Genomic DNA, 20,421 nt, shown 5'->3' on the forward strand with positions numbered 1-20,421 from the left:
GAATGGACCCTCCATTTGACCCAGCTATCCCACTCCTTGGCCTATACCCAAAGGACTTAAAATCAGCATACTACAGAGATACAGCCACATCAATGTTCATAGCTGCTCAATTCACAATAGCCAGATTGTGGAACCAACCTAGATGTCCTTCAATTGATGAGTGGATAAAGAAACTGTGGTATATATATACAATGGAATATTACTCTGCCATAAAGAACGATAAAATTATGGCATTTACAGGCAAATGGATGAAATTGGAGACCATCATGCTAAGTGAGAAAAGCCAATCTCAAAAAATTAAAGGACGAATGATCTCGCTGATAAGAGGATGATGACACATAAGGGGGAGGGTGGGGGGAGTTAGTGTTAGGGTTAGGGTTAGGGTAAGAGTTAGGGAGGGGGACAAGAATGGAGGAAGAAAGGACTGTTTAGAGGGAAAAGAAGGGTGGGAGGGTTGGGGGGAAGGGAAAAAATAATAGAATGAATCAAACAACATTATATTTCAATTTATGATTATACAAATGGTATGCCTTTAACCCACGTACAAACAGACAAACAACATGTATCCCATTTGTTTACAATAAATAAAAAAAGAAAATAAAAAAAAAAACCACAGGGAGATAAGGTAATTACCTGTAACCTTAAAATCTATGTAGGAAGAGGTTGCATTTAAAACAGGTCAGCAGGGTTCAAAGTGACCTAGAATTCCAAGTACCCGTGAAGTTACCATGCACAGTGGGAACTTTAAAATCTGAAGGCAGCAACTGGGATGTGACTCAATTTCAGAGTGCTTTTCTTGCCTATGTGAGGCACAGGGTCTGATTCTCAATTCTGAATGTGTATAAATAATTTTTAAAAAAATTTTTAATTAAAAAATAAAGGATGAAGTCATCCTTCTTTCTTTCAAAAGTCAAAGGTGGACCTGGGCAGACACTTCTGGAAATTTCCTTGGATCCCCAAATATCTGGAGCATAGGAAAAGCATGCTGTCCTCCTGAGAGGATCACTCACTTCCTTGAGTGTATCCACTTTTCCCTTTTCCTATCCAATAAACTTATGCCTGCTACTCTGAGAAACATGTCTTAAATCTTTATGACATGGCCCCAAAAACAGGATGAGAAAGGACTTCCTTTGTCACCACAGCTCAGAGGCATAGCTCATGCCCTGTCACAGCATGACAAGGAATGAAGCCATGACACATGCTGCTCATTGATGAAACTTTAAAACCTAATTGGGAGTATTGACATCAATCACCAAAACCCATAACAATTATTTGAAATTGTTGAAATCAATTGCTAAAAACCTTGTAGTATATAACAATTACTAGAAATGCCCACAGACTAAGCCTATCTATAAAGAGAGGAAATCCATTAGAGATTACCTAGAAATGAGGAATGTGCATTGGTTAGAGGTAAAGACAGGATGGATTGCTAAACGCTTCAACATGGAATGTTAACTGAGGTTTAGAATTCTGAGATTCTACTCTGTTATTGAACAATAGAAATGTGTACTTAAAATGGTAATTTTTATCCTATGTGAATTATATGCAAACAAAATTTTACTGGGAAAAAATCTGTTAAGCCATGATACCTAAGAAATGTTGATTCAACTATTTATTTACATTAGCTTCAGTCAAGGTGTCAGAAGGCACATGTAATCACTTCCTATATTCCACACACAATTCTAAAACCCTTAACATGACACGTATATTCCACATGCTGGATCATCAATTATTAACTGCAGAAAAGTATTTATAATTATGAAAGAGTCATTACACATATACAAACATGAACTCAACAAAACTTTGATTTTTCTACCTGGCATCCAGATATTCTAAATGTTGACATGTATTTACTTTGATTTGTCCATGTTACATTTTAACTAAGTAATGGTTTCTTCAAGGATATTAGCAAGAACAGAGGGAATTGAAGGACAAAGGAAGCCTTGCATTTCACCAGAATGTCTACAAAAATGACTGCAATTCTGCTGCTGTTACAGCTGAGTAGTCACTTTGGTTCTGGATGTTGTGGAAAGGTGCTGGTGTGGACAATGGAATTCAGCCATTGGATCAGCATGAAGACAATACTGGAGGAGCTCACAAAGAGGGGGCATGGGGTGACTGTTCTGAGACCTTCAGTTTCCATTTTTGTGGGTGGAGATAACTCATCTGCCATTAAATTTGAGAGCTATCCTTCACCAAATTCCAGAAAAAAATTAGGCAATCTGAATAATAAATTTCTTGGTGTAATCCTTTATGACATGCCAAAATAACCATTTTGGAAATATTATTCAATGTTGCAAGAAATTATGAGTCAACTTTTTGATTTTTTTAGAGAATATATGTCGAGATGCAGTTTTGAACAAGAAACTTATGGCAAAACTACAAGAATTAAGGTTTGATGTCATTCTGTCAGTTGCCTTTTTTCCCTGTGGTGAACTGCTGGCTGAAATTCTTCAAAAACCATTTGTGTAAACTTTGTGCTTCTCTCCAGGTTACACAGTGGAAAAGTACAGTGGAGGACTTCTCTGTCCTCCTTCCTACGTTCCTGTTATGTTTTCAGAACTAAGTGATCAAATGACATTCATTGAGCGGGTGAAAATATGCTGTACATGATTTATTTCAACTTTTGGTTTGAATTATTTAATGAGAAGAGATGGAATCAGTTTTACAGTCAGATCCTAGGTGAGTCAGTTGTAGTATGAAATCATAACTTTTCTGGGATTTTTTATGGTGAACATACAAGAATATAGTAAGATGATTTTTTAAAATAGTATCATTTAAGAAAAAAATCATGTGTCAAACACAAAGTACAACTTAAAAATGTACATGAAGTGTGAGAAATCTTTGGCCATCACTTTTATAAGACACACCAGGAACACATATAGTCACACAGGTTACCATTGCACTGTTTATTTTATTTGTCTTTGAAAACTAACTTTAAATTTCACTAAATGTCATCGTGTACAGAGACACAAAGATTGAGGACTTTCATGTGTACTTCTAGTACAACTATTCATGTAGTGCTGAGAAAAGGTTTCCCTTTACTTCAACCAGATTCTTCATTTAGAATCTATTTTGTCATTTTGTCCAAAGAATTCCTTCTCAGTTGTGTGCAGTGTTTCCATCCCAGAGAAGGAGACCTAAAATTGTGGTTTCTAGACCTTCTACATTCCTTCACTAAAATTTTGCAATTCATTGCATTCATTTTGCAATTCAATGAATTGCAATTCATTGTAGGCAATTAAGGCCTACAAAATTGAAGCATAGGTATGTGATTAATTAGTTTTGTGTTTTAACTCTCTGTCCATTAAGAAAGAAAAAAAATGAATGAAAAAGCATTCTATCTCATGTACTTAGTATTTCCAGCTCTTCTTTCAAAATATTTTTACATAATAAATACATGCAAGCTGCTAACATGAACCTAAAGCAGTAGAAGATACAAAGAACAAAACTATATTCAAACTCCTTTCAGTTCACTTGCAGAAACAAGGATCAGAGTTCTTCCTCTAAATTGTACAAACTAGATGGAAGAATGTTGAAAAGATCTTTCCATTAGTGTGGTATGTTTAATGGATTATGTAACTCAAAAATGTGTTTACAATTGTGATTTTTACTTTTCATACATTACATTTAAAAAATACATATTTACCTTTACACTATCTATTTTTATGATACTTAAGCTTGTAAATCGTGAGTAGATTACAGATAATGTCTGTTCCAAAATCTCATATATATATATATATAAATATAAGCATCATATATATAGAGTAAATATACACTTATATATGCATATTTTTCCATGCACACATAGTGGTTTTATCAAACTACACACTTTTAAACATATTTGTCTTCATTGTTGAAAGTTCTTTCAGAAAACAGATATATTCTATCTATTTGACAACTCCTCAATGTCCTACAGCTTTAGTCTTCTTTTCCTGTTCAGGACAACCCACTGCATTGTCAAAGACAATGGAAAAAGCAGATTTCTGGCTCATTTGCACCTACTGGGATTTGGAATTTCCTCACCCAAGCCTACCAAATGTTGATTTTGTTGGGGGACTCCACTGCAGACCTGCCAAACCTCTGCCTTACAGGGAACCTGTAAACCTGTTCCCCTTTGGCTGTTTCTATTGTCCTTGCTTCTTCACCAGGAAGGATTCTCTTTTCCTCACTCAGAATGGCTCACTCACAGTGACAGACTTACAGGAAATGGAACAAAGAGACCTATCAATTGAATTTCTTGCATGTCTATACCTTCATATGTATGTAAATTTCATTTTTGTTACAGAAGAATGGGAACTTTAAAGGAACTTTTGAGGATAGGGTGAGTTAAATGGAGATCTTCATTATTGAACACATAGAAAAATACCAGTCATTCTCTGACAGAATATTGAGAAGTGACTAACATGTACCCCAGGAAAGGTCAAATATGCAAATAAAAGGGCAATCTCTGTCCCAAACACCTTTCATTATTCACTGAATGGTAGACTGTAAGCAAAAAAAACAAATTGTGTGGGAATTGTTATAATAAAGAAAACATAGGTGTTTCTTGCCTATCCTAAGGCTATAGGGGACCTCAGGAAAACTTCCTGAGGGAACTGTCTCCTTACCATACCTGCCTGACAGAAAGATAATAGAAAAAATACATATTACACATGTAACAAGGAATATAAATTGTGTATATTTAAATAGTACCTATTGTAATATAAAGCCGATACTCTGCCTCCCAACCACCTGTCAATCTGCGCTCTGCCCTCCTCTTACGTTAGAGGAATTTCCGGCTTATGCTGCCACCATTTTTCTGCTTCCCACATTACGTCCTAACATGCTAAGTAGCTATTGGTTCATCAGTCAGCTTGCAAGTATTCTCCTCCGCTACAGGTTCCTTCCAACCCAAGAGATTCCAATATCTGGGAAAAGCGCACATGCCATCTTTCTCTTTTTTCCTTTCTTTTCACCCTGAGCAGATGTGTTAGTCGTCGGCATAATAAAATCTCTTGCGTGAGACCTCGTATCTGCGGTGCATTTTTCTGGGAGCTATTGGCGAGCCGCACCTGAGGAGCAAGTGGGCAGCAGTTCAGCGGGATCGCACAGCTGCAGCTAGAATCACCGTGGGTCCCAAGCTGCCTTACACCTATTAATTTGTATTACTTGTCTGTGTAGCTGCCCTGAGTTTATAATTATGAACAGAACTATAAGCATATATAATTATATTTCTTACAATGAATCACATAATTAATGTAATTTTAATAAATATCATACCAATGTACACATTTGAAAAGCAGACTTTTTTTTTACTATATCATTTTTTGATCTTAATCAGGCTAAGCACAATAAGAGAAACCCAAAAAAACCAAAGGACAAATGTTTTCTCTGATATGTGGATGCTAATTCACAATAAGGAGACTGGCCTTAGGGAAGAATAGAGTTACTTTAGATTATGTAGAGGGGGAGTGAAGAAAGGCTATGGGAGGAGGAAGGATAGTATATTGAAGCAGATGTTAACTCACGTATATAAACGACTGCATGGCTGATGCGATCCTACAGTATGTGTAATAAGAAACGTTGGCGGCTGTGCCATGTTGGCGGCGCCGGGACGGTGCCTGATCACATCAGCAGCGAGGAGGTTAATTGACATAAGCACACTCAGGTGATTTTCTTGTCCACGAACACAATGTATGTGCATGTGTTCTCCAGCACTAATTGCCTGCTCGGAGCATCTCGCCTAATCTTTGGGTAAGAGGCGTGGCCCTGCTCTCCGCCTCCTGGAGGTGATATAAGCGAAGGCGGAGTGAGACAGAGACACAGCAGCCATTAGCAGAAAAGCAGTAGAAGAAGACACACACGGAAGCAGCTAGACACACGTGCGGCAGCAGCCAGAGGGAAAAACACGCAGCAGCAGCTAGTAGGGAAAAGCTGGCGGCAGCAGCCAGAAGAAAGAAGAACATAGCAGCTAGTAGGGACACACAGCAGCTAGCAAAAGAAATGGCAAGAAGAAAGAAAAGCGGCAGAAGGCAGATCGCAGAGCAGAGAACTGAGACGCATCACTAGTACACCTTAGGTAGACACACCCTTAGTTCACAGGATGCAGGACGCACCAGGAAGCAGCAGAACTTAAGTGAGGCGAAGCAAGTCTCTCTTCCTCTAAGCAAAGCCTGTCTTTCTCTCAAAGTTTCTCTCCCTTAAGCAAAGTCTCTCTTTCTCTCTGATAAGCAAAGTCTCTCTCTCTCTCCTCTCAAAGCAAGTAAACCTCATTTCCTCATCCTCTATAAACAAACAAGCAAGAAAGCAGTGCACTAAAGAGAAAGATAGAAGTGCCTCAGTTTCCACTCCACCACCCATAAGACCCGTGCAAGTTGTTGCTGCAGGCAGTGACAAATACCCACGGATTTTGGAACCGCAAAGAGCCAGTGACAAGAAAAATGAGGGTTGACACTCTATCATGTATGATTATCAAAATGCATAAATGCATTCTACTGTCATGTAAGACAAATTAGAACAAATTAAATTTTAAAAAATAAAAATGAATTTTTTTCAAAAAAGAGATCATTTTTGGTCACACCTTTAGTAGTCACATAAAATCTTTTTCAACTTTTAATTCAATATGGTAATTCCCATTTCCACAAGCAGAGAAAAGAGCATTTTGGACTGTCCAAGCCTTTGGTAAATTATTTCTTCATTCATGTTAAGGGATAATGTCAATGTCAATAAAAAAGTAAGAGAACAAGTTAAAAGGACCCGAAAAGTATGATTAGCAGAATAGCCATGATAAGAGAGGATGTTTTGATAATGAAGTTTTAAACAAGCTTCAAATCCACATGGATGATTATTAGATCTATATGAATTCTTATGTCTCCAAAGTGCTTCCTTGCCACTCACTCGTAGAGTCTCAGAAATTTCTGTATATATGGAAGAATCAGATATTTGGAAAATATAGCAGAAATCTAATAAATGACATTTTGTAATGTATTGTATATTTTAAAATAACTAGAGGAAAGAGTTTGGAATGTCCCCAACTCAAAGAATTGATAAATACTTAAGGGGACACAAGTGCTAATTGCCTTGATTTGATCACTAAACATTATATACAAGTATTGATGTATCACACAATTCCTCAAAAGGTGTACAACTATTATGGGAAAATCAATTTTTTTTCAAATATAATGAAAATAATAAAAAGGCCTAGTTCAATTTACTTCACCAATTTTGAAATTATACAGACCAAAATGTTAGGCTGTATAAATATTTTTAACAGTAATTTATAAAAGAAATATTGGAAATTATTTATGTATACAAAATGGAAGAGGGTATAAAACTTACACTATGTTCATGTTATATGAATGTAATCATTTTTTAAAGACACTCAAGTACATTGTCAGTCATTATGTAAATATCTGGAAAATTTGGAGTAAGTAATTAATAAGAATGCTATTTTCATGGAGAATGAAAAAGCAAATATAATAGGATTAGAGTTCTCTAAATATGTGACATATATAATAAAATAATATATATATGTAAACTTTGTTGGATTAACAGAAAACAAAAAAAATATATGTTTATATGTATTTTTTAATCTAGGGATGGTACCCAGGTCCACATACATACTGAGCAAATGCTGGGACACTGAACTGTGTATCCTGCACTTAACACACAAAATTTGAATCAATTTAAATTTTAAACAACAAGGAGATTAGTAGTAAGATAATTTCCTTTTTATATTAGTCCAATGTTTTATAATGAACTTTTAAATTTTGATTTTTTAATTTTAAAGGATGTTGCAGAATGAGAATGACCAGTCTTCTCAGGGAATAATCTGTAATACAAGAATATGTAAGTTACTCATATAAGTATGCACAAAATTAAAAAATAAATGAATAAATGAATGAATAAATAAAAGAAAAAAGGGAATATTTCACACAACAGGGATGAAGAAGTATTTAGGTGAGCATCAGTGAAATTAAAGTGAATACCACTGCCTACAGTACTAAAAATCATCACACCACATAGAATATCTGGATGTATCAGATGAGTCACAGGAATGATGCATTCATCATGAAGTGGATGTCATCAAGTTGAAATTATAATTTTGAACAATGTTATAGCAATTGCGGACCTGTAAAACAAATATGAAGTCATTACATCTTATTCTTTAAAACATTTTTTCAAAGAAAGCCTAACCAATGGTTAGCAAGTTAATATGCTACTTTGCTTGGGACAGTGTAGATATTATTTTACAGATGAAAACAGAAAACAATGAATTGACAACAGAAAAAATGAGCAAATGATTTTGATAGGATGTCCGAAAAATTTTGAATCTGCATTTCATTTTTGAGTGAGGGATTTTATTGAACATGTTAGAATTATTCTTGTATGGACTATATCTAAGGCAAAGGATCAGAAGCACCCTGTTAGGAAAATTCCAAGACAATTCTAGGAATTGCTATTTTTTTTTTTTTTTTTTTTTTTTTTGTTTAGGATCTTTCTAGAGAATGAAGTGAGTTACTCAATAATGTGACCAAGTCTCTGCTGGAGAAAGGCCTCTCCCACTGCTGTGAAAGATTTTCCTGCCAGACACAGTGAGGTCATAAAAAGAATCTGTTACAGCCAGTTCTACACAGCACATTCTACCAGGAACTCAGTTTTACAATGTAATTTCATGTCATGACAATGTATGTGCATGACAATGTATGTCATGACAATGTATGTACATATGTTCACCAAACCTATACCTATACATATATAATATTAGAGAATTAATATGACTCAACAATTCTTTCACAGAAATTCTAAATCAATACCAGACTCGTGAATTCCAGTGATTCTTAAACTTTTAACAATATAGAATAGTTTACAGATAAAATTTGCAACATTTTCATTAAATTTAAGTTATAAGGAATTGTAGAGCATAAAAAGTTAAGTAAGAATTTACCTCAATTTTATCTAAATTTTCTTTATATTCATAGAAAAGTAAAAGAGCACTGAACACACCATACTTCACTACATAATCATCACCACTAAATTTTTATATATCACAAATATTCTGTGCATCACAGTCTTGCCCCAGACAGTTTAGTATTAAATGATTTTAAGTAATATTAAGACAATTTTAATAAGGCTTCACATTACCTTATTAAGCCTATGTGATTGGCTAATTTGTACAAAATAAAAATGTAAGTTCATAATACACTTAATGCTGATTGCTTAGAAATACATTAAAACCAATTGTCATTAAACCAATGGTCATTAAACCAATGTCAATCTAACTTTTTCACTAAAAACTTATTTGAGTTATGAGAACATGAAGCCCATTTTGGTATCTTTTTTTCTTCTATATTTTAGTTATGTGATTACATCTAATTTATACAAGTGTTGATTTAACTCTAAGTCAATGAGAATAGAAATCTGATCAGAAATTTTAAAAATTTAATAAAGAATACCATCTTGAACTTACGAAATACCATGGAATTATAACTCATACTTACATAAACAGTGCATAACATGACAGACACCTTCACAGTACCTATGGTATTCCTTCTAAAGTCATAGCCATGAATCAGGCTACCTACAAAATATGGAGTAAGGTTTTTTTGAACAAGTGCTCATGAAGAAGGCTTTTAACATTTTAATTTTTTTTAACATTTAATTTTTTAACATTTTAATTTTTCCTCATGTGTAGGAACTGTTTTATGGAGGTTGAATACTGGGCTGAGGAGACAGACATCTTTTGTCACTCTGGATGACTTGTAAGCACCTCTGAGTGAATATCATATTCATTTTATTTCTAACAAGGTGTTTTTCCCATTCAACATCCAGTAGTGGCTTGTGGGGATCCTGAGTCTCTTGAGAGCTCTCACACAAGTCAAAGGAACGAGTGACTGGAGGAACCTGGAAGCTGAAGAGGGCACAGAAAAGTGTGGCTGTGGGGCACAGAGTGAGAGAACTAGTAGGACCTCGAGTGAGGGCAGGTCAAGGGATGTGAAAGAGCTGAGGGGAACTATGAAGGTGGTTGAAAGAGCAAGGGAGGGAGTGGTGCTGGGAAGGAAGAGGTCTCAGGGGAGCCAGTGTAGATCTTAAGTTTTGAAGAGGAACTTGCACACACATGACCACAGCAGCACTGTTCCCAGATGTAAAGTCTTAAAAGCGAAGTAAGGATCCAAGTGGATTTTTAGATAGGTTGTTTGTGTGTGTGTGTGTGTGTGTGTGTGTGTGTGTGTGTGTGTGTGTATACATATATATATATATAAGATATTTAAGTTATATAAGTTATGTTTCTGGGCCATTACTTACCCTACAAAACTTAGAAAATAGGGGCATTGTGCCACAACAAAGATGAGCCCTAATTATATTATACTGTTAAAAAAATCCAGTAAAAGGCAAGAACTTCAGCATATACTCAGTATCTAGACTTCTCAAATTTGGAAAAGCAGAAAGTGGAAGTATTATAATCAAGGACCAGAGTCAGGAGAAGAGAATTGTGTCCAATTCATATTATTTCTCAGTTTGCTTAGTAATATTCTCTGGTAATGATTGCTTGAGATGTAAATATGTGTACCACTACTGAACAATTTACCTTTTAAAAGGTTAATACATATATATATACACATATGGTCAGTTCTTTATCCATTTTTCCCTGATTATAAGTCCTTTGGGTATAGGCCAAGAAGTGGGATAGCTGGGTCAAATGGTTGTTCCATTCCAAGTTTCCTAAGGAATCTCCACACTACTTTCCAGAGTGGCTGCACTAATTTGCAATCCTACCAGTAATGTATGAGTGTATCTTTTCCCCCACATTCTCGCCAACACTACTGTTGCTTGCATTCTTGATAATTGCCTTTCTAATTGGGGTGAGATGGAATCTTAGAGTAGTTTTGACTTGCATTTCTCTTATTACTAGAGATGTTGAACATTTTTTTCATATATGTTGATTGCTTGTAGATCTTCTTCTGTGAAGTGTCTGCTCATTTCCTTAACCCATTTATTGATTGGGTTACTTGTATTCTTGGTATAAACTTATTGAATTCTTTATACACTCTAGAGATTAGTGTTCTATCTGAAGTATGTATGGCAAAGATTTTCTCCCACTCTGTAGGTTCTCTCTTCACATTGTTGATAGTTTCCTTTGCTGAGAAAAAGTTTTTTAGTTTGAATCTATACCAGTTATTGATTACTGCTTTTATTTCTCGTGCTTTTGGAGTCCTGTTAAGGAAGTCTGGTCCTAGGCCGACATGATGAAGATTTGGACCTACTTTTTCTTCTATTAGGTGCAGGGTCTCTGGTCTAATTCTGAGATCCTTGATCCATTTTGAGTTGAGTTTTGTGCCTGGTGAGAGATAGGGGTTTAGTTTCATTCTGCTGCATATGGATTTCCAGTTTTCCCAGAACCATTTGTTGAACAGGCTGTGTTTTCTCCATTGTATGTTTTTGGCAACTTTGTCTAGTATGAGAAAACTGTATTTATGTGGGTTTGTCTCTCTGTCCTCTGTTCTGTACCATTGACCTACCTGTCTATTTTGGTGCCAATAACATTACTATTTCTCTGTAGTATAGTTGAAGGTCTGGTATTGTGATGCTCCCTGCTTCACTCTTCCTGCTAAGAATTGCTTTAGCTATTTTGGGTCTCTTATTCTTTCAAATGAATTTCATGATTTCTTGCTCTATTTCTATGAGTTACATCATTGAAATTTTAATTAGAATTGCACCAAATATGTATAGCACTTTTGGTAGTATGGCCATTTTGACAATATTAATTCTGCCTATACAAGAACATGGGAGATCTTTCCATCTTCTAAAGTTGTATTTAATTTATTTCCTTAGTGTTCTTTAATTCTCATTATAGAGTTCTTTCACCTCTTTCATTAGATTGATTTCCAAGTATTTTATCTTATTTTGAGGCTATTGTGAAGGGGGTAGTTTTCCTAATTTCTCTTTCAGAGGATTCATCACTTGTGAATAAAAATGCATTAGATTTATGAGCATTGATTTTATATCCTACTACTTTACTGAATTCATTCAGGAGTTCTTGAAGTTGTGTGGTGGAACTTTTTGGCTCCTGTAAATATAGAATCATGTCATTGGCAAATAGGACTAGTTTGAGTTCTTTTTTTTTTCCCCCTATTAGTATTCCTTTAATATCTTTGGTCTATCTAATTGCTCCGTCTAGAGTTTCAAGGATGATGTTGAATAGAAGTGGTGAAAGAGGGCATCCCTGCCTTGTTCCAGTTTTTAGGGGGAATGTTGAAAGTTTTTCTCCATTTCGAATGATGTTGGCATGGGCTTAGCATAGCCTTTAAAATGTTGATAAATGTTCCTACTATCTCTATTTTTTCTAGTGTTTTAAGCATGGAGTTGTGCTGTACTTTATCAAAACTTTCTCAGCATCTATTGAAATAATCATGTTATCCTTAACTGTTGATGTGGTGAATTACATTTATTGATTTCCAGATGTTGAACCAACATTGCATCCCTAGGATAAAACCCACTTGATCATGTTTTTGTATGTAATTTGCTAAAATTTTGTGAACAATTTTTGCATATATGTTCATCAGGAATATTGGTCTGAAATTTTCTTTCCTCAATGTGTCTTCGGTTTTGGTATCAGGGTGATAATAGCTTCATAGAATGAGTTTGGAAAAGTCCCTGCCTCTTCTATTTCATGGAATACTTTGAAGAGTATTGGAATGAGCTCTTCTGTGAAGGTCTTATAGAACTTGACTGAGAATCCTTCTGGTCCTGGACTTTTTATTGGTAGGTTTTTGTTGACTTCTTCTATTTCATTGCTTGAAATTTATCTATTTAAATTGTGTATGTATTCCTGATTCAGTTTGGGTGGATCATATGTCTCTAGAAACCTGCCAATATCAATTGTGTTATTCAGAGTTATGATTTCTTTGTTCAATTTTTGTTTGAAAGATCTGTCCAATGGTATTACTGGGTTGTGGTCTATTTGGTTCCTGGAATTGAGAAGGATTTGTTTGACATACATGGATGAGCCACTGTTTGGGGCATAAATATTTATTATTGTTATGTCTTGCTGATTTATAGTTCCCTTAAGCAGTGTGAAATGTCCTTTCTCTCTTCTAACTAATTTTGGCTTGAAGTCTGCTTTATCTGTTATGAGAATGGATACCCCCATTTCTTAACTGAATCCATGTGCATGGTATGGTTTTTCCCATCCTTTCATCTTTAGTCTCTGCTATCTTTTTCTGAGATGAGTCTCTTGAAGGCAGCATATTGTTGGGTCTTTCTTTTTAATCCAATCTGCCAGTCTGTGTCTTTTGATTGATGAGTTGAGGCCATTAACATTTGGGGTTATTATTGAGATATGATTTGTATTCCCAGTCATTTGGGCTTATTTTTGGTTTTTAACTTTTCTGGGGGCTATGACATACGGACTACGCCAAGATGGCACCTGGCAGTCAGCCAGAAGTTGTTTTGATCACATTGGTGGTGAGGAGGTTGATTAACATAAGCACACCCAGGTGATTTGTCATTGGCCGTATTCAGTTAAGGCCAAGCACACAATGCGTGCACATGTGTTCCCGAGTGCTCCTGATCTGCCTGCTCGTTTTTGACCTTTACCGTGATTGGACGGCTAGCTCCTCGCCTAATAATTGGCGTCAGCCCTACCCGTCACCTCCTGGAGGGGATATAAACCGGCTCTCCTCCAGCAAGCGCCAGAGTTCCTGGGTTTCCTGAATCAACAATAAACCGTTCTGATTTCAAGAGCCTCGCTACTTTTTTGTCTCCTGCGCCAAATTGACTCTGCTGGACAGCGTCATAACTTGACTTGGTTTCTCCTGTATATGGGTATTCCTTTAGGGTAGTTCCTCCCTATGCTAATTTGAATCATTGTTTTTCATTTCTTTCTCATGGAATATTTTGCTGAGAATGTTCTGTAGTGCTGGTTTTCTATTTGTAAATTCTTTTAGTTCCTGTTTATCATGGAAGAATTTTTTTTGCCATCAAATCTGAAGGTAACTTTATTTTGTGTGTTAGGGATTTTCATCATAATGTGCCTTGGTATGAACCTGTTGTAATTTTGTGCATTGGTGTCCTGCAAGCCTCTTGTATTTGATTTTCCATTTCATTCTTCAGATTTGGGAAATTTTCTAATATTATTTTATTGAATAGAATCCTTTGGTTTGGATCTCTGTGCCTTCCTCAATTTCAATAATTCTTAATTTGATCTTTTCATGATATCCTATAATTCTTGGAGGTTCTGTTCATGATTTCTTACCATCTTCTCTGTTTGGTCAACTTTGTTTTCAAGATTAAATATTTTTTCTTCAATATATGAGGTTCTGTCTTCCAAATGATCTAGCCTATTTGTTATGCTTTCTATTGTGTTTTTAATGTGGTTTATTGTTTATTTCTTTCATTTCAATGATTTCTGGTTTTTTTTATTCAGAATCTCTATATCTTTATTGAAATGATCTTTTGCTTCCTGCATTCACTCTTTTAACTGTTGATTGGTACAATCAATGCCTGCCTTTGCTCTCTTATCTCATCGTTTGCTTCTCTGATCATTTTAATTATGTACAGTCTGAACTCCCTTTCAGACGTGTCTTCTGCCATGCTGTCATTGGATTTTATAGATGTAGCATCTAGGTTTGTTTGGGACACTTTCTTCCCTTGTTTCTTCATATTGTTCATGTATTTTCCCCTCTGGGAGTGAAAATCTGAGGTATTGTAGTTTCCCCCCTAAAGACTTATAGTATCCCTGCAGGTTTCCAATACCTCACCTTGAAGTAAGAGATCAATATTAGAAGCACATCATACAAGCAATATGCATCCTTAAATAGACCCTTTTAAGATATTAACCATATAGTCTTAATAAACAGAGATTATGAGTTCGATTATTATGTACAGCTTAGCCAAATGGTTTGCAATAAGGACCATGATTTCTAATGGTGGACAAAGAGGATAGAGAGGAGTGTAGGCTAAAACATTAATGAGATAAGAAGTATGCCTATAGAGGTACTATGTTATAGGAGTAGTGAAAGTGGAATTAAAAGAAATTGGTTGTTAGCATGTGAAAAGGGAGAAAGAGTCTCCAAGGAGACAGATAGATAAGAGGAAAATAGGGAGGATGAGAAAACTATTAATAAAAGAAAAGTGTGAATAATAATAGGTATAATAAGAATAATCGTACTATTATTACTAATAAAAAATCTACAATAAAACGATACAGTACTGTTCAAACCTTCTAGTCTTCAGAAACTTGATGCCTGGGAGGAACCTGATAATGCAGTGACACAAGAAGGGTGTTTCCCCTCTAGATATGGTGGCCTCCAGGTGGGGTATAATTCCTGCTAGTGGGCAGAGGAACCCCCACGTGTTGACAGATAGTGAACTGCAGCATGGATGCTAGCCTGCAGGCTATGCCCAGACTGGGCTGGGCCTGGTTCTCTTGGCCAGGACTCCCCAGCATAGAAATCTCATGTGGCAGCACTGGGCTGGGCCTGGAATCTGTCTCTGGGCCTTGTCTGTCTGGTTCAGAAGTCTTGCATGGGAGTGCTGGCTAGACCTGTTTCTCTGGGTTGGGCTCCCTGGCATGGAATTGTCATGCAGTGGTGCTGAAAAGGACCTGGGTCTCTGGGCCTGGCCTCTCTGGCCTCGAAGTCTTGTGCAGCGGCACTGGGCTGGGCCTGGTTTCTACCTCTCAAGGGAACACAATCTTAATCATGAAATTTCATTTCATGATGTGTCGTCAGTCCTACCTATGACTCCAGAACTACAAGTACCCTACTCCTTGCTACCTTGGATGGTGCATAGTAAACCCATGGATGTCAATATTCCTTTGATAGTACACATTCCCATACTTCCCCTCCTATGACTACATTTGCTATTGCTACTCTCCATGGTGTGCTCTTTCTTTTTATCCACACGGCAATTTTTTCTTCATTCGAGTCTCCAGTTATATAATTCCATGTAGTCTTCACTTATATCTCCAATGGAATTAGGTGCTTCTTGCTCTAATTTCAAACAATTTCAATGCAGTATTATGGTTATAATAATCTGATATCTAGAAAATAATTTATTTTCCATGTTTTATGTTATGCATTTATTGTTTCTGACTTATAACTGATAATTTGTCTTAATTTGTTCTTATCCTAGGTCATTCAAAAACCAAAGCTTTCCTAACTCATGGTAGAACCAATAGCATCTATGAGATCTATCATGGGATTCCAATGGTTGGCATTCCTTTTTTTGTGGATTAGATTGATAATATTCCTCACATGAAGATCAAGAGAGCTGCTATTAGACTGGATTTTAACAAAATGTCAAGAATTGATTTGCTTGAAGCATTGAATAGTCAAAGACCCTTCATGAGTGTAATATTATTTTGTTTTTCATTTTGATGTATGTATAAGATAGTTTCCCTGACAGTGAAAATAGATTTATTCACATTTTTAGCAAATTTTCCAAAAATTAAAAATAATTAGGCAATGTGATATGTGCTTTCACCAGATCAGTTATTTTATAAATGAAAATTGAACTGACACATTGAGTGCATGACTAGTTATTCTTGAATCAATGTGAGGCTAAAAAGTATTTTTTGTGTAGCTAAATGTAAACTTCTTTCAGTAATATGACAGAATACAGAGAAAAGGTAAAATTTGAAGAAATATTAGATAATATTTTAAAACATATTATTGAAATTATTTATCTTTTTATATATTGTACATATATTATGCAGAGTCAAATAATTTGATATTTGGATAATATATGTAATGGTCAATACAGTTAACTTTCATTTGTCTTTTAGATACCTAAATTTCTATTTTAATGAACAGTACAACTCCTCTTTTGTACTTCATTATGTGATATGTAAGAATATGTGTAATTATTCTTTAGAGATATGTCTATTCCTACACTTGAACTCAGTTATAAATATGTTATCTGTCTTCCAAATATGCATTGCAAGGGTTCTCTAGGTATCGTGGAGACAAGTCCACTATGAGATATTTGATTTGCAGATATCTTCTTCCATTCCAGAATGGGAGATTCATCTATCATGAATGGATCTATCAATTTCTTTGGAGTGCACTTTGAAGTATGAATGTGTTTAATTTTAGTGAATAATCCTTTCATTATCAAAACTTGCCCAATTCTAGTGGAAGTGACAATGTAAAGTATATAGTGCCTAGCCTATCTACAATCAATTCAACATTGATTACAACTATCAGTAATATTACTGTATAAGGAAAATCTCACCTAAAGGAACACTTTAACAATGCCTCAAAAAAACAAAATGGTAATAGAATTCAGTGGAAAAGTAATTTTAAACAGTAAAGAAAAAGTAGAATGGGAACATAATGCTGGTCAGAAAGGTAGAAAGTGAATCTAAAATAAAATGATAAATCCAACTGTAAAGGGCCTACATTTTATGTTAATTATAAAAAGCAGCAGGCCATATAGCCCATCTGGTAGAGTGCCTGCCTTGCATGCTCGAGGCCTGGGTTTGAGTCCCAAGCACTGTGGGATTGTGGAAATAATTATAAAAAGCAGTATTATTATCAGACAAAGACTATCAGACCATATTTTTCAAAACTAACACATGTTTATAAGACATGCTGAATTTAAGTATAGAGTAATTCTATTGAAAAGGTAAGGAAAGTCCTACAGACACCATAATCAAAATTAGCCATTTTACCTCTAGTAATATTCCCATAATAGCCTAAAATAACTACTAAAAATAAATATTAATATATTTGTAACATTATTTGATGAGACATTCCAAATAATACCATTCTTAATTTTATGCATCTACTAAATAAACTTTAGTGTAAACAAGTCTAAATTAGCAAAAAGAAAGAATACAGAGTATATTGTCATAATAAAAAGATTTTGAAGCCTTTTGTAATATTGCAGAAATTATTTAAAAAATTAATAAATATAAGTGCATATAATATTGATAGAACCTAATAAAGGTAACCTAAGGGATGAATGTATATTTATGCATAAAACCTTTTAGTAAATTTGAAAAGGTTGAAATAATAAAGAATATACTGTACAGACACACAGGATTTAAGTGAGGAAAATAATGTAAAAAAATATACATAAAAAAACACATCTAGACATTAATCTAAATCCATGAGGAGACATAGAAATTTTGGTCACAATAGTATCATAGTTGATATGTGTTTAATCAAAACAGATCTTTCTGAGTAGTGAGTGGAAATACACAGTAAAAGACAGAAAGGAAGAGTAAAACTAAAATTGTTAGAAGTCACTTCTAACCATGATTCAATGTATCTTTCAAAACATCAAGATTTGATGTTATTTTCAAATAACATTTAACCATATCACTTACCACAGTTATGAATGGTTTACTACCACTTCATCTACTACAAAAGATTAACTTTCCTATCTCATATCCCATTGTTACTTTGGAAAATATTTTCCAACAAAAATCTCCAACTTAAGGAGCTTGAACTTCTTTAAAGCCATTATATCCAGCCACCATCTTTATTTTTAATTACATTTGAACTTTGCCATGAAAGTAAAGAAAGAAATAAAACTCCAACTTTAGAAGCCAAGATTTCCAAGACAACAGAATCAATAACACACTACTTCTATGACTGTTCTATGCACTTATTTGAGCGAGTATTGTGAAACTTACAAAGAAACTTTCAGAGACTTGAAAATTTGTGCCAATTAACTTGTCTTATGATTGTCCTTTAGATATAAAGACAACACTCTGAAGTTATCAAGAATTCACCATGATCAACCAGTGAAGCCTCTGGATCGAGCTGTCTTCTGGATTGAGTTTGTCATGGGCCACAAAGGAGCTAACCACCTCCAGGTTGCTGCCCATGACCTCTCCTGGCTCCAGTACTAATCTCTAGATGTGGTTGGGTTCCTGCTGACCTGTGTGGTGATGGTGATAGTTATCATCACTAAATACTGTTTGTTTTGTTGCCAGAAGTTTTCTAAAACAGAAAAGAAGAAAAAAAGTGGAATATTTTATTGGTACTGAACCTGGGAGCCCTGAAAGCAATAAGCAATAAGCAGTGGCAGTGCTAGACTCCCTTCTGTCTGTGAGAAAATAAATTTTCAAAACATACCTAATAAATTCAGAGTTTCTTTTCCAGAGATTTAATTTCTGGCTGAGGATTATAAACATTCAATTTCAAAGAAAAAATCAAACATTGGGAAAGATTACACTATTTGAACTAATATAAAAATTTAATATTGTAATTTATTAGTCATACCTAAACTGGATAAGTTTAATTATGATTATTCATTGGGACAAAAACAGAATACACTCATAATAAAAATATGGTTTCCAAATCTCATCCTGCTTTAACTTCAGTTTGGTGCATAATTTTGAACATTTAATATTCTTGAAGAAATCATTCAGTAATTATAATCGAGTAAAACGTCTAACTCTTCCCTTTCAGTTTGAGAGAACAGTGCTGCTTCTGTCTTTTACTATAAATCCAGCCTCAGCATCACTTTTCTCCAAAACATCTGGAAAGATGTTGGCCTTTTTTCCTGCTTGAATCTCTTCCCCAATAAAATGTCTGTGTAATTACAAACAGTGATTCTTATCTGTTTTCTATTGTACAGTTGAGCTAATGAGGAAAATATTTGGTTTCATTATTTCATTATTATTTTCTCTTAGCCCTTCCAAAACATTGACTTGGTTTCCCACTCTCATAATTGGACTATAGTGCTAGGTCTCAACTTTAGATTCAGATAATATAGAACAGGAACAGGAAAGAAACAGGTGAGTTTTGCTCTCTCCTCAAATAGGACACAATGTAACCTATATTTGTTACAGTTATGTTGTGAAATGTAATAAGTCTTTTAGATAATTTGCAATTGTGTTTACTGTTCTAAAGTCTGTAATTATAAAGAACTTGTCTAATTTTTTCTTTTTTCCTAGTTGTTTATTCTCTCATCCCACCCATAACATGTTAAGGGATCTAAAGCATTAAGAATGACTGAAAATGAAGTCATCACACTTTTCCTTCAAAACTCAGCACTTTATCAAATATAATAAACAGTAACACTGAAAGGAATAGAAAAATTATATAAATTGTATGGAAAATAGATAAATAAAACCACAAGTAATGCAAAGGCTGACCTTTAAGAAAAAAATCATGGAACATTTTTATGATCAAATTGGCCCAAATTGAAGAACAGTTATTGTTTTTGTCAGCTGTTAGGCCCACCATAATGATTATAGAAATGAAAATGCTTATTTGAGGGCTCACAGTCACAGAGGTTTTAGTCCAGAGAAGGTCAGATTCACTCCTCATGGTTTGAGGTGAGACAGAACATCATGGTAGGAGAGTGTGGTGGAGATAAGCAGCTGACTTAATGTTGAGGTAGGACAGAGAAACTCCACTTGCCACATACAAGATACACATCCCAAAGCCATGCTCCCAATGACCTGCCTCCTTCATCCAC

General features: G+C 35.0%; 1 pseudogene across 1 annotated transcript; it reads left to right on the forward strand.

Annotated features, from left to right (window-relative positions):
- The first annotated feature begins 1,970 nt into the window (after positions 1-1,970).
- On the forward strand, positions 1,971-18,982 carry LOC306669277 (UDP-glucuronosyltransferase 2B4-like; annotated as a pseudogene). The gene is made up of 6 exons: positions 1,971-2,217; positions 2,333-2,682; positions 3,944-4,101; positions 9,817-9,955; positions 16,117-16,332; positions 18,688-18,982. The product of its transcript is annotated as a UDP-glucuronosyltransferase 2B4-like (transcript).
- The last annotated feature ends 1,439 nt before the right edge of the window (positions 18,983-20,421 follow it).

Source organism: Sciurus vulgaris (genome assembly GCF_902686455.1).
Source record: "Sciurus vulgaris genome assembly, chromosome: 9".
Classification (NCBI taxonomy): Eukaryota; Metazoa; Chordata; class Mammalia; order Rodentia; family Sciuridae; genus Sciurus; species Sciurus vulgaris.